The sequence below is a fragment of the Pseudophryne corroboree genome, chromosome 2 (assembly GCF_028390025.1).
Source record: "Pseudophryne corroboree isolate aPseCor3 chromosome 2, aPseCor3.hap2, whole genome shotgun sequence".
Taxonomy (NCBI): Eukaryota; Metazoa; Chordata; class Amphibia; order Anura; family Myobatrachidae; genus Pseudophryne; species Pseudophryne corroboree.
The window spans coordinates 1,006,404,209-1,006,416,864 of record NC_086445.1 but is presented as its reverse complement, the minus strand read 5'-3'; the positions used below and the strand labels follow the sequence as shown (position 1 = coordinate 1,006,416,864).

Sequence of the window (12,656 nt, the reverse complement as noted above, 5' to 3'; positions counted from 1 at the left end):
GCAGGTGTAGACGCGGTACTCACCAGGCGCCGCTCTCTCTCACCTTCAGGTACCGGAACCTTCAACGGACCTGGAATTCTTCAGTCGGATCCGGACACGGCGATTCCCTCTTGGAGCTGACCGTCGACCGAGCTGAGGAGAGAATGGTTTACATCAAAGGGGGTATCGAACCTTCTTCCGCTGGAACAGGGGATACCCCAGGGGTGGCCGCGACCTTCACCGGTTGGGCGAATGGTCATCACCGGCACAAAGCCTCAGCCACCCAGATTTCACACACTCGCGCTTTCGCACGTAGTGTGATGAAAAGGATTCTCACGTCCGTGAGCAATCCCGACTCCGGCGCTCGGGGACAAACAAGGGACAAACGCACACGAATGCTACTCACCGTCACAAGTCTTGCACTCCGATCTTCTCCACTTACAGGTCCCTGTAAGGAGGCAAAGAGAAACAGCCGTGCAGGGCCTAACTCTACCCTAGTGTCACACCCTATACTATCTACAACGGCAGAGCCCTCAAACTAGCTCTGTGGGTGTGGTGCAACATAACTAGCACAAACCTCATAACAGCAATTTGCCCTGCACGGTAACCACACACATCGGAATACAACTTAACACGGTGTTGTCCCTTTATCTACCCGACTCAGAACACCCCGTAGTGGGGGCCGCACAGCTCACCCACCTAATTACCTCAGGGTGGCCTGGGCCTAGCGCCCAGGGCCACCTGTACTCACCTCGGGGAAAACACTGCTTCGCTGGGCCTAGCGCCCCCTAACTGCACACAGGCCGGAGGCCTGACTTCGCCCACGGGCCTAGCGCCCGCCTAACTTGCTGCCCGTTGGGTGACCTGGGCCTTGTGCCCAGGGTCACCTTAATATTCCCTAATGGCCAAAATACACTAGGGCCTAATGCCCTCTAATGCCCCACAGGCCTAGTGCCTGGCTTGTGCCCCGGGCCTAGTGCCCGCCTAACTGGTGCCCGTTGGGTGACCTGGGCCTAATGCCCAGGGTCACCTTATCTGTACCCACTTGGCCACGGGCCAGGAGGGCCCGACTATATGCCCCCACGGGCCAGGAGGCCCGACTCAATGCCCACGGGCCGGGAGGGCCCGACTCAATGCCCACAGGCCGGGAGGGCCTGACTGTGCCCACGGGCCTATTGCCCGAACACCCGGTGGTCTAGGGAGGGGCGGGTACTGGGACGCCTGATAAGGGCCTACCTGACCCGCTGGGAGAGGCACCAGGGGGGAGCTTCGGCAGCCCTTTGCTTCCCACCCCTGGTGACCCCTCCGGCGCTGTTCTTTAATCTTCGGCCGCTGGCCCGTCCTGGCCAGCGGCGCCGCCGTCGTCGCGCCGCGTCCAGCCGCCGCTGGACATCTTCCTTTCCGAGCCCGTCTTCTTTCTTCGCGCTCTTCTGCGCGCCCGCTCTCTTCCGCTCCCGCCCGTCGTCTCTCCTGCCGCTCTTCGGCGCGGCCTTTTCTTCACGGTCCCGCCCGGTGTCTGACGTCAGACGCCGTGGGCGGGGCCTATGACGCGGCGAGCGCCGATTGGCTCGCCGCGTCCCTCTCTGATTGGCTGCCGCTCCGGGAGCCGCGATTGGCTCCCGGAGGGCGCCAAGATTCAAAAGCCTCTGGTCCGGTGCAGGGAAAAGGGTAATACCTGCACCGGACCCCTGCCGCCACGCACCCAGCGCTGGGGACAGACAAGCTGCCCCAGCGCTGTCCCCAGCTAGGGACACCACCACAGATGTGCCCACAGGGCACATCTCTACACGTGCATCTTACCATGATTGGGAGGAGCCTGTGCGTGCACTCATTCCGCCAGAAGTGGTTGGTGCCACTCATGTCCGGGATTCGGATCGGCCAAGGCAGGATGGTGAGTTATTTGTGTTATTTTTTTCAACAATTTAAACATGTGTGCTTTGTCCTTAGTTGTCTGAAATGTCTTCTAGATAATTGTGGTTGTCAGTTTGTTCATTCTTCTAATGTGTTGGTGATGTAGTGCAGGCCTGGCCAACCTGTGGCTCTCCAGCTGTTGTAAAACTACAAGTCCCATCATGCCTTGCCACAGTTTTGCTATTAGGGAATGCTAAAACTGTGGCAGGGCATGCTGGGATGTGTAGTTTCACTACATCTGGAGAGCCACAGGTTGGCCAGGCCTGATGTACTGTTATTCTCAATTATGTTTTTTTGTTAATAATTTTTTTTTAAATTTTTCTGGTTGCCTTGGAGTTTTTCTGGTGTTTTATGTCAAAAGTAAATGTTTGTAGGTGTATTTTAAAGAAGTTTTTGTTTTTTTTTATTTTTACAAAGGTTTTTTGTAAATACATTTCATAGCATTTATGTTTATTGTGTGTTGTTCTGGGTTGCCCTTTGTGTGCTTGATGTGTTTTTTAATGCATATTTGGTTGTGATGTTTCCAATTTTTTGCAGATATTTTTGTCTAGTGTTTTATTATTAGTATAAAAAATTGGGACCTTAGCGTGCAATATTGTGGTTGTGTCAAGCTACGACGTTTTGGTTTTAAGTAGTATAATTGTTTGCATGTATGTTTTTTTTTTGCATAATTTTTGCTAATTTAAAGAATACACACCCAATGAAGTCAGGCAGAAAAGCATAAGCATCGTTTAGTTTAATTCTCATCAGGTACCACATATGTTTACATCACAATAAGGAATTTGCATAAACATATCACCAAAATAGTATGTTCATAAGGACATTCTTCATATTTCTACAGTACGCCAGAGAAGCAGCACAGCCAGGCCACAGCCAACACTGCCAAGAGATGCAGATGGTGGCAATGCCGGTAAGATTTAACTGTAAACACATATTCTGCAAACACATAGCAACACAAAATGTTAATGATTATCTTATCACATAGGTTCTTCTTCGGCAAATCCACCTACACTAAGGCGCCCATCACAGGGCTCGGTTACTGTGGCAACGAGGCCACCCAAGAGACGCCGTCTTGAGGCTCCAGCTCCAGCACCAGCATCACCACCCCAATGGCGCATCTCCGCAGTGTCGGCCGTGCCACCACTAGCTCTTTTGGCCAGCCCCCAAAGTGAGGATCCACAATCCCCTCAGTTGTCTGGTGAGTAAACATAACAATTACGTGTAAATAAGTAAACAAACAGTGGTGTAGATTTATTAACCGGGAGAAGGCATAAGGAAGTGAAAAAACACTGATATGTGCAAGGTGATAAAGGCAGCAGTACAAAATAAACACAACTGTTAATGTACATATTGGAACTGATTGGCTGGTGCCTTTATCACCTTGCACATATCACTGGTTTTTCACTTCCTTATGCCTTCTCCAGGTTTATACATCTGCTCCACTGTTAGTACATAGAAAATAAAAATACACTAATGACCAGTCATCCTTGCAATAATCAACAACAACAAGCAGATGGTGTTAAGGTATTTTTAGATGGATAATTGTCAGATGTGATGTTGGCCATATCAAAACATTTTTGTCACATAATTTTTGGAGTAAAAAATCAACATAAATGTTAAGTCTCATCCAATTGTTTTGCATGGCCAACAACACCACTTCTAAACATAGGGCACCTTAATACTTTTTCATCCATTGTTAATGTGTACATTTTAGGCCACTATATTTGTTAACGTTTTTGCCAGACCACTGACTGCCTTGAACAATGTATGAGTGTATTGGTCAACACATTTATTGTATTGTGTGTGTTGTTCCAAAGGAAGCTTCATACCCAATATGTAAATGTAGTACTTTGTATTTGTTAGAGTTCTTCGTGTTTAAACAGTAATTATGGCTCTGAATCCTACTATTCCCAAAAAATGTAAACAACTGAGTAGTGAACGTTAGAAGCCACATATTTATGAAAAAAGGTGAGCAACATAGTTAAGTTTATGCCACAATCTATTTAGCAATTACAACATTAATATTAAGAAGTAATGCATGTTGACGTAAAGCTATAGTAAGACCAATGCTACATATTTACTAAATAGTGGCCGTCTTCAACCCCATACAGACCCAGCCATCATCACCGAGGATGACCAGCAGGAACGTGACCAGGAGACCTTCACACTCCACCTGCAGCCCATCGATCCTACTCAGCCAACCACGCCGCAGGACATACCCCAACCACCCCAAACATCCCACAGCCCCCAATTGAGCACAACACAAGTTGACACACAAATGGGCCCTGAGTTTTGGAGCCATTGGTCGTCAAACAGGCGCAACACTACGCGTGCCTCACCACCCACAGCCAATACCTGTCAAGTCTGCCCCATCATTTTCCTAGACTGAGTCGCAACTCAGGCAGACTTATAGTGCAGGTGGGCAGAATCGCTAACTCCATGGAGCAGATGAGGGCAGACAATAGCCAAATGCAAACAAACCTACAACGTATCTTGGATGATCAGCAGCGGCAGCAACAAGCACTTATCCAGATCATACAACACAACCAAATGATCAACGACAACCTATCACGCATGATAGCTAACAACACTGCCGCTAATACTCAGCTCACAGCAAGCTTGAACAATCTAAGTCAAAGCTTTAGTGTGTTGGCATCACACCATGCCACATCTAGTTCTGGGACAACGACACCAAGCCACACCCCAGTTCATTCCCCAGTCCGACGCTCAAGTCGAACCCGCACCAACGAGCCAGCACAATCCTCGGCACCCAGCACACAAAAAAACCCACAAATAATAATGGTTGGTCAGAATATGTTGACCATTACAATGTTTTTCTTTTTGATTTGTCACAAAAATTTGTGTTTTAAAATTAATAAATTGTGAACACGCAATATGTGTATTGTTTAATTAGCTCCACAAACCACATGCACATTAGTGTCTTGGGCCAGATGTGGATTGTTAGAAATATATTGCCTGCCCCTAGGTGTCCTCAGCTCAACATGTGTCTAATCTATGTCACCCAGCACATTGTCCATGGCCGCAAGATCAGATAAAGCTACCCTGACTGCATACCACTGCGACTCCTGGGTAGGGAAGCAGAGAGAGGCATCTATGTAGCCATCCAAGACATCCAAAACCTGAGTGGCCATTCAAAAATTAAAGGTGAGTGTCATGACCTGTAATCAATACAATACTGTGTTATATTACATTACAGAAGCACCACTTAGACTGTGACGTGTATGTATGTTTTAACTTACCTGAATTAAATATTTTTAAAAGGTGGCCTGTGAGATACTAATTACATCGCCAGTCACAGGCTGGAAGCTGCCAGTAGCCATAAAGTGCAACACAGGCAGGAGTTTGTGCAGGCCTGAGACAGAGCGAGAGCGTACTGTCTCAGGGTCTAGGGTCAGTTTGACAAGGTCATACAGAGGGAAAATGTTATTTACATTTAGTCGGAGCATCTGTATAACATGGTCATCAGCAATTTTGTTATCGTTTAAACGCCCACTAAAAAAACAAGCCATGGCCAGCCTACGCGGAAGGGCCCTGCTTACCCTGTTGATTTTCCTGGCCTGGGTTTATTGTAGCCTCATGGAGCAGTGTCAGGTATCCCCCAGCAAACAAGACAGCAGTACTACACACAGTAGCAGCCATTTCAGATTGAGAGTGGTGAAAAATGTGTTGGGGCCCCTTTTAAAGGTCCAAAAAGTCAGGTGTGAGTAATGTAGAATTGACAACACATGTAAACACGCTTCTCAAAAGCAGGTCTACTTTTTTTTAGGCTTTTTGTACGATTAGTAATTTTTGGCGGCCGCAATTCCATTTTCACGGTAGAGATTTCAAATACGAATGCATAGTAAATGACGAGTTCTATATCTAAACAGCCGCGTTTGACCGATGGTGTATTCATTCGTATTTTTACTACACAGCCGTAATAAAAATACGAATGCCCTCATCACTGCCGAGATTTGTGCTTAGTAAATTCCCGAGATGACACTTTGAAGAAAAAACACCAAATCGGTCAAAATCGGGAGCTTAGTAAATATACCCCTATATGTCTGCACCAGCAGCAAGCAGCACCTGACTACATGTCTGCACCCAGCAGTGTCACTGGGTCATTTGGTGACTTTGTTTACAATATACTTTTTCACTTTAAATGTCCTTGATTGTATATGTATAATGAGACAATTCCCCCCGGCCCACATAGTGGTTACCTGCATCTCCCCTCCGAGAGGTGGTGGTGGGAATTGCAGGTTAGGGGGCGCTAGGCTGAAGCTTTGCCTTGTGTGCAGAGAGACCTTGCCTCGGCCCTGTGTGAAACCTGTGCTTTATTTACCTTTCTCTATGTGGCTGCCAGCATTCTGATTGGTGGATAGCTCCAGCTATCCACCAATCATTATGCTGACAGCCATTCACTGTCTGGCTGCAGGCTGGGAGGCAGGTAGATAATACTGCTGGCTGCTCTGATTGTGTGACCACCAATCGCCCTTGCTCGAAGGGCCCTCGAATTGTGGTGTCCTGGACAGCTGCCCAGTGTGCCTATACGTTAAGGTGGCCCTGCATCCACCATGACTACAGCAATTTTGAAGCCCAAGGAACAACTAGCTCTGGGCAGGATACTCAGATTTACAGTAATTATTGCTACGGCCATAACTCTCTTGCATGTCAGAGAGGAAAGTTAATCTGGTGGGGAGGTGTCATTTGGTGTGATAGTCATTGTCAAAGTAAGTCTGTGAAAATGTGAGTCAGTGCATCAGTCATTGTGAGTGTGTGTCAGTCATTATGAACCTGTGCGTGTCAATGTAATTCTGTGTTTAGGTCATTGTCAATGTGAGATTGTGTCATTGTGAGACTGTGTCAGTCATTCAGCACCTGTGTGACAGTCATTGTGAAAATGTGAGTCTTAGTCTCACAATGAGGGGTATATGTAATAAACACACAATGAGGGGTATATGTAATAGGGCCCGGGTTTGCTAGAGATGCAGGATGTTGGCAGAGAATGGCCTATTTTTAAAGCGGAAATCATATACAATGCAAAACCAACCTGGTTTTGCCTTGTAAATGATTACCACTTTAAAAATACGGACATTCTCGGCCAACATTCCGCATCCTCGGACCCTATTTCATATACCCCTGAGTCTCTCGCATTGACAAATACTGACATGCAGACTCAGATTTAAAGAGTTACAATGACGATGTGTGAAACACAGTATGAATATTACACACATGCTCAGAATGACTGACTGTCTCACAATGACACATAAACGCATGGTGTCATTTGAGACTGTGTGTAATTTTCATTCTGTGTGTAAGTCAGTCATTGTGATTCTGTGCAAATGTGAGTCTGTGTGTAAGTCTTTGTGTGTCTATTGTTATTGTGAGACTACATTAATCCCAGTCATTGTGTCATTGCCATTCGATGTGTCAGTCATTGTCATTGTGGGTCTGTGAAAATTGATTTTGTGTGTTAGTTTATGTACTGTGGAATTGTGTGCTGAAAAACATTTTCTAAAAATAAATCTTTTGTATTACAAAAATGATGTAACCTTGTCTTAATGTAAGTACCTACAGATATTAGATTCCACTTTATAGTTTCCTGATCTGTATAAAAATATTTTTCTTTAAAGCAATGGAACTGATCAGTATCTAATACAACATATAATATACAGTAAGTGTAAAAGAAATATGTACATAATTTTATGATACAGGTTGAGTATAAATACATCTTGGCCTAAAACAGTTACAAACTACATGTAAATAAATACTTGATGAAGTCCAGATAGGATGAAACGCGTTGGACTCCCCTAATTTGACCTCCACCTTGCACTGAGATAAGTTTTTCATCCTTCAGACTCAGTACTCATTGTTTTTATGTTTAATTTTTTATAAAAGTATTTGTAAGTTTGCTCAGCTCCTTTTTGATATTCTATTAAATCTATGGTTTTTTTAATTGATATTGGCTTTTAGGTTCCATTTTTAATGGTCATCTCCTATATATTAGCCCTGTGACTCTGTGCCTGCATTTCTAACGCTGGGTGGAGTCACAGTCACAGATCTGGGTGGCTGGATGCAGGCCAGGAACAGTCCCCTCCCTCTGTCCGCCCATCCCCGCCCAGTCACCTCCCCATCCCGCCCACTCCCCTCTCTCCCCCCCCTTCCCTGTACACTCCCTGCACCCTGGTGACACTGCAGCCGGTGACTGCTCAGCTGCCGCACAGTCTGGAGGAGAATGCCGTGGACGACCACTGACTGCTGCCCCCTGCCCACCTGCGGCACCGACAGCCTCCACAACATCCACCACCCACATGCGGCACACGCCCCGCACCCTCGCACCCGTGGCACCCACACCTGCAGCACCCCCCACCCACGCCACTCCCTCCCCCACCCATGGCACCCACATCTGCAGCACCCCCTGCCCCTCCCCCACCCACGGAACTCCCGCCCCTCCCCCACCCATGGCAGCCACATCTGCAGCACCCCCTGCCCCTCCCCCACCCGCGGCACTCCCGCCCCCTCCCCCACCCATAGCAGCCACATCTGCAGCACCCCCCATCCCTCCCCCACTCGAGGCACTCCTACCCCTCCCCCAACCACGGCACTCCCGCCCCCTCCCCCACCCATAGCACCCACATCTGCAGCACCCCCGCGCCCCTCCCCCACCCGTGGCACTCACGCCCCTCCCCCACCCGCGGAACCCCCCCCATCCCCCCACCCATAGCACCCACATCTGCAGTACCCCCCACCCCTCCCACACCCGCGCCACTCCCACCCCTCCCCCACCCGCCGCACACGCCCCACCCCACCCACGGCACTCCCGCCCCCTCCTCCACCCATAGCACGCACACCTGCAGCACCACCCGCCGCACTCCCGCACCCTCCCCCATCCGCAGCACCCCCCTGCCCCTCCCCCACCCGTGGCACCCACAGCACCCACCACATCTGTCCCCCACCCACGGTACACACCACTCCCCCACCCACACCACTTCCGCCCCCAACCCCACCCGTAGCACCCACAAACCGCGCCGCCCCCTTCATCTCCCACCACTGGCACCCCCGCCCCTCCCCCACCCCCATTCCCTCCTCTCCCCCCCTACACCCCCTGCACCCCTGCACCTCCCCCACCCGCGGCACCCACAGCATCCACCACATCTGCCCCCACTCACGGCACACGCCCCTCCCCCGCCCGCTGTACTCCCTCCCCCACCCATAGCACCCCCACCCGCAGCACCCCTGCACCTCCCCCACCCCCATACCCACCTCTCCCCCCCGCTACACCCTCGCACCCTCCACCCCACCTGCCCCTCTCCAACCTGCGGCACCCACAGCATCTACCCCCCACCTGCGGCACCCCCCCCCCACCTGCGGTACTACCGCACCCTCCCCCACCCATAGGACCCACACCCGCTGCACCCCCTCCCCTGCCCGCAGCGCATCCAGACCCGACCACACCCCCCAACCCCCATACCCACCTCTCCCCCCTCCCCCCCACCCGCACCTCCCCCACCCGTGGCACACACAGCATCCACCACATCTGCCCTCCAGTCACGGTACACGCCCCTCCCCCGTCCGCTGCACTCCCTCCCCCACCCATAGCACCCCCTCCCCCACCCGCAGCACCCCCGCACTTCCCCCACCCCCATACCCACCTCTCCCCCCCGCTACACCCCCGCACCCTCCACCCCACCTGCCCCTCTCCCACCCGTGGCACCAACAGCATCCACCACATCCCCCCCACCCGCGGCACATGCCCCTGCCCCTACCCCACCCGGAGCACCCACCATCCCTCCCCCTCACATGGCACCCCCATACCCACCTCTCCTTCCAACACCACCGCTCCCTTCACCCCTCCCCCACCCGCGGCACCCACAGCATCCACCCGCAGCACCCTCCCCCACCCATAGGACCCACACCCGCAGCACCCCCTCCCGTGCCCGCAGCGCATCCAGACCCCACCACACCCCACACCCCCATACCCACCTCTCCCCCCTCCCACGCACCCTCCACCCCACACACGGCACCCACAGCTTCCATCACATCCGCCCCCCACCTGCGGCACACGCCCCTCCCCTGCGCGCTGCACTCCTGCCCTCTCCCCCACCCGCAGCACCCCCGCACCTCCCCCACCCCACCCCCATACCCACCTCTCCCCCCAGCTACACCCCCGCACCCTCCACCCCACCCGCGGCACCTACCACATCCATCCCCCACCCACAGCACACGCGCCTCCCCCACCCGTAGAACCCACAACTCATGGCACCCCCTGCCCCTCCTCCACCCGCGGCACTCCCACCCCACCCCCATACCCACCACTCCCCTCCGTTACACCCCGGCACCATAAAACCCGCCCGCACAGTATCCACCACATCCATCCCCCACCCACGGCATCCGCCACATCCGCCTCGCACCCCCTACCCCACCCATAGCACCCACACCCGCATCACCCCCCACCCCTCCCACACCCACGCCCACGGCACTCCCGCCCCCACCCGCAGCACCCCCCGCCCCTCCTCCACCCACGGCACTCACCACATCCATCCCCCGTACATGCCCCTCCCCCACCCGCGGCACTCCCGCCCCCTCCCCCACCCATATCACCCACAACCCGCAAACCCCCCACCCCCACGCACAGTACCCCCGCACCTCCCCCACCTCTCCCCCCACTAAACCCCCGCACCCTCCCCTCCCCCAACCCACCCCCATACCCACCTCCCCCCCTGCACCCTCCACCCCACCCGCGGCACACACAGCATCCACCACATTCACCCCCACCCGCGGCACACGCCCCTCCCCCAGCTGTAGCACCCACACCCGCAGCACCCACCACCCCTCCCCCACCTCTCCGCCCCGCTACACCCCTGCATCCTCCACTCCACCCGCCGCACCAACAGCATCCACCACATCTGCCCCCCAACTACTGCACATGCCCCCCCTCCCACCCACAGCATCCACCACATCCCCCTCCCACCCGCGGCACGACCACTTCCTCCCCCACCCATAGCACCCACACCCACAGCACCCCCCGCCCACTCCCCTGCCCACAGCGCATCCGGACCCCCACCACACCCCCGCAGCCGCCACTTCCCCAACCACAGCACCTCCGGCCCCCTCCCCCACCCACATCATCTATAGACACCTTCCCCCATTCGTGGCCCTACCACACCTCCCCACCCGCAGCACCTCTGGACCACCTCCCACATCACCTCCGAACCCCATTGACAATGCTAAATTCCTTTTGTCGTATAAACAACCCTTTATGAGGTCTAAGAACACTGTACGCTGTTTACTTAAGAAGTATCGTATGGGTACGCTAGTTGCGTAACGATCGCTCAGCCGTAGGCGAGACGCTCAAGCGTCACGTTCGCTCACGGCCCAGAGATCACAGGACAGAATGATTCGCTATGGCGTAGCGGTTCGCTCGAGACCACGAGGAGATCACCAGTGGCGCAGACGCTCACAACGCTATACTTTTATGTCTAAACCTTATACCAATGAAATACACAGAATACCTTAATGTGAATACAGGGTGTAAGTGCAACCTTGTGTAACCTGACTAACTACAAAGCTGCTTGAGCGTCACCGACGCTCAAGTGAACACATTACACTATAGGAAATACACAGATACTGGTTTAGGGTCCAAAGCCTATTAACTGTATTATATCTAATATACTTGTAAAAGGGGATAACCGTACAAATGATACACTACAATATAACAAAGACTTCCTAACCACAGAACTAAACAATAAATACAAAAAGACAATACTACACTGACCTAAATGCAATACAATACAATACTATAATACTATGAGAGATATAAGAGAAAAGAGGAGAGAGAGAGAGAGAGAGAGAGAGAGAGAGACGGAGAGAGATGAGAGAAATTGGCTCACAGTAAGACAATGATAACATTAAATAAGAGACAACATGGTTGCAGATAAAACTACACATGTGAGAGACAATCGCTGCGCAGTTAGTCAATGCTGAATACAGCATGGGATGGAAGCTAGACTCCATTTTGAGAAAACTCCACTTGATTCCAAAGACCACACCACATGGCTGAAAGGGGGAGGGGAAGACATCCAGCAGCAGCCATTTTAGATTTGCAGGTCCAAACACATGGCACTCTATACTAAACCACAATCACATAGCAGAAAACACAAGACTCCATTTTCTTCCAAAATGTCCAAGCCTCAAAACAATGCATATGTTCTGATTTTACAATTCCAAACCATCTAAAACACCTTTCACAATGTAATCCAACTTCCTAGAACCATCTCATAATTTCACATCCCAAACAACTTCAGTATCTCAATAACCAGAGCATATTCATCACAAGACCAGATCACAATGTAATTAACACAAACGTAACTGCATGGTGGTATTTATGATTAACAGGATATATATATTATAACTAACCAGCACAATCTATTTTAAATCTCCATAGGCAAGCAAATACCACAAATACTATGCTACAGATTGTATACTGTTCCAATTCATCACGGACTTCACAGAGTATCCACAAACACCCAACAATCACACAACCAAGTTACAATATCCTATTTAAACCAGAAAGCAATCTATCTGTTTCCTTATCTAGCCATGTGAGGTTCAATACTTAGCCTTTAGTTTGGAGGATGTCCTGGGGATTCAGCCGCCATGCTGCTGGGTGCTAGGTAGCTGTGTGTGTGTCTGTAGCTACATTACATCTGTTCTCTGAGGCCACACCTGACCACTACTTTCCTGTTTGACCAGTACCTGGGGGAGGG

At 51.5% G+C, this 12,656-nt stretch overlaps 1 long non-coding RNA gene across 1 annotated transcript; it reads left to right on the top strand.

The window, feature by feature from the left end:
• Positions 1-2,669: 2,669 nt before the first annotated feature.
• Positions 2,670-4,157, top strand: LOC134987816 (uncharacterized). The gene is made up of 3 exons (XR_010193389.1): positions 2,670-2,800; positions 2,876-3,088; positions 4,002-4,157. It is a non-coding gene; the product is annotated as an uncharacterized LOC134987816 (long non-coding RNA).
• The last annotated feature ends 8,499 nt before the right edge of the window (positions 4,158-12,656 follow it).